Below are 3064 nucleotides of genomic sequence, written 5' to 3' on the forward strand. Positions count from 1 at the left end.
ATAAGCTTTGATTAAAACCAGGAAGTTTATTAGAAAAAGAACTGTTGTAAAAGAGAACTTGCTATTTAAAGGGTTTCCAGCGGTGGTTACTTGTGTGTGCGCACGAGCACCCAGTGTGATACAGTTTAGTGTGCTGGAGTCAGAGGAGCAAACAGTCCCTGGTGTGCAAGGAAAGTGGAACTGAGTCCTGCCTGGCTCTGTCAGAGCTCGGGGTGACTCCTGCCCCAACCACAGCATCACCCTTTCCCTTTTCGGCTCTTTTTAGATTTTCCTACATAATTTCCGCTGTCTGAAGGACTTCAGAGAGGGTAGCACGTGTTAGAATAAAGGAGGTAAGACCTGGTCCCCTCTGTGGTTATATTGAAGCTACTATGTACAGGCCAAAAGCCGAGAATGCCAAAAAAATTAGCAATTGGGAAATGTTACTCATCTCGGGATGTGTTTGTGATGGCGTCGGCGGAGCAGGAACAGGAGGGAGCCGGCCTTTCTGCTGGGGATGTCTGCGAAGAAGGATACGTAAAATTAGTTCAGACTGAAAAGTGATTCCTGCTCAGGCATGAAGGGATCAGCTTTCCCTTGAGCCTTCCCTATCGTTGAATAGTCCAAAGGTCTTACGGCGCTTCAAATTAACGCCCGGGTCCTGTTTGGGCTCTGGTTTGGTAACAGAGATTGGATTCTTATGTAAAGCCGGTGATTTCAGCTGGTTACGAATCCTGCACCTCCCTGTTACCCAACGGTGCTGAAAGAAAATGTGTGTGTGTGGAGAGAGGGGTTGGATTTGATGCCAGTGTGTGGAGAGAGGGGTTGGATTTGATGCCCGAGGGGGCTGAGCCAGATCCCGGGGGGCGGGAGGAGAAACCTTGGGAAAGGAGGGCACGGGGGAAGCACCTTATCCAACTGCCCCTTCGGGAGGCAGGTTTGTGCTGGAACATCATCCGTCGCCAGGGAAACCAGGGAGCGTGTCAGAATATACCCAGAGTTAGGGCTTGTGCCCCTTTCTTTTAGAAACCATGTATTTAGTCATTTTGAGGGGGTTTCATTCATAGGAAAATTCATGCTCGGCCTGAAATGTTCTTGTGTTCTGTGAAAATGTACGTTTTTTTGATACTGCCAGAAGACAACTGGATTTTATTATACAGTGCCTTTTAGGTTTTAATTTACTCATTTTAGGCATGTATTTTCATCGATTACAGTAATCCATCCGCTCTGCCTCCTGTTTTAAAAAAAAAAATAATACAGGAATAATGTTAGATTGTCACAGACCATAACTTCAGTGGTTTAAATTAATTTCAGCTGATGTAACTTGGCGATGCATTATGTTGCTGTTGTAGCTCTTGGCTTTTCCCACCCCACGGAGAAGCCGTTCCCCGGAGGCTGCGATTTAATCTTGGCTCCTTTTGGCTGAGGAGGAGACGGATCTGCGGGAGGAGAAGGGGTTTGTGGAGGATCAGCCAGGAGATGGCAGTGGAGAAAGCAGTGCTGAGGAGAAGGATCTGGGGGTCCTGGTGGACAGGGAACTCTCCATGAGCCAGCAATGGGCCCTTGAGGCCAATGGGATCCTGGGCTGCGGAGGGAAGAGTGTGGCCAGGAGGTGGAGGGAGGTCATTCTCCCCCTCTGCTCTGCGCTGGGGAGGCCACAACTGGAATCCTGCCTCCAGTGCTGGGCTCCCCAGTTCCAGAGAGACAGGGAACTGCTGGAGAGAGTCCAGCGTAGGGCAACAGAGATGATGGAGGGATTGGAGCATCTCCCTGGTGAGGAAAGGCTGAGAGAGCTGGGGCTCTTCACCCTGGAGAAGAGAAGGCTGAGGGGAGACCTTATCAATGCTGACAAGGATCTAAAGGGTGGCTTGAAGGAGGATGGATCCGGACTCTTTTCAGTGGTGCCCAGTGACAGGACAAGAGGTAACGGGCACAAACCTCAATGTAAGAAGTTCCACCTAAACATGAGGAGGAACTTCTTCACTCTGAGGGTGGCAGAGCCCTGGCAGAGGCTGCCCAGGGAGGTGGTGGAGTCTCCTTCTCTGGAGACATTCAAACCCGCTTGGACACGTTCCTGTGGGACCTGCTCTGGGTGGCCCTGCTCTGGCAGGGGGTTGGACTGGATGGTCTCCAGAGGTCCCTTCCAACCCCATGGGATCTTGTGATTCTGTGAGATGGAACTCGTTTCCCTGGGAAAGAGTGGGATTTCCAGCTGGATGAGTGTGAGGTGCTTATGAAGGGGCTGTGGTGATTGAGAGCGTCATCTCGCTCCGCTCACCCGCGTCCTGGTGGGGGGGGAGCAGCCGATGCCGCTGACCTGGAGTGCATGGAGATAGTTGGAATTATCTTCTTCACTTGTGCCACCTCAGCAGAAGCTTATCCCACCTGATAAAAAGCCCTGTTTACTGATTTCTGCATGAAACACAGACATACCCACAGAACATAGCAAGTACTTGGACTCCTGAGGCTGGTGACGACTCGGGTGAGTCCTCTGTTCTTCCACTGAATACAAAACTGACAGGAGGAACTCGGGGACCCCTCAGCCTGGGCTGGTGGTGGCCCACACTGAGCAGAGCAGGCACTTTGTGTCAGGAGACAGGGCGACTCACAGCAGGAGATGTGTGGGGGGGGTCACCCTGTGTGGTGAAATAATGAATGGAGTTCGCTGTCTTCCTGCTTGTTGGTTCTGGAGGCTTTTCCCTAAAATTGGCCCTATAAATATTACTCCGCCACCAAAACTTCACTGCTGTAGAAGAAATGCTGTTTGTTGGAGAGCACCGTGGTGGGACGGTGCGAGGTGAGGAGCTCTAAGTGACATTTCCTCCCCCAGGTGCCGCAGGGATTCGCTCCACTCCCCTTGTGGGCGAAGGAGGGCTTGGGTTTTACTCCCATCTTCCCCAAAATACCTATTTCGGACCATCGGTGCCAGCTTGAGGAGCTCTGGTGGGGGCTACTGAACCTCAACCCACCTTCCTTGGTGTGGATGGAAAGAAAGCAAAGGCGGGGGCCAGGATGGACAGGGGGCTACGTGGCCATTGGGGGCTTGGGGTTGCAATCTGTTTGGTTTTTTTTTTTTGTGAAAAAA

At 51.5% G+C, this 3064-nt stretch overlaps 1 protein-coding gene across 1 annotated transcript in view; it reads left to right on the plus strand.

The window, feature by feature from the left end:
- Nucleotides 1-224: 224 nt before the first annotated feature.
- Nucleotides 225-3064, plus strand: part of PHOSPHO1 (phosphatase, orphan 1) — an 11888-nt gene continuing 9048 nt past the window's right edge. The window contains exon 1 of the mRNA XM_014959031.1: nucleotides 225-332. The gene's annotated coding sequence lies outside the window, so the exon portion shown is untranslated. The remainder of the gene's footprint in view (nucleotides 333-3064) is intronic.

The sequence above is a fragment of the Calidris pugnax genome, unplaced genomic scaffold, assembly GCF_001431845.1.
Source record: "Calidris pugnax isolate Ruff unplaced genomic scaffold, ASM143184v1 scaffold335, whole genome shotgun sequence".
Taxonomy (NCBI): domain Eukaryota; kingdom Metazoa; phylum Chordata; class Aves; order Charadriiformes; family Scolopacidae; genus Calidris; species Calidris pugnax.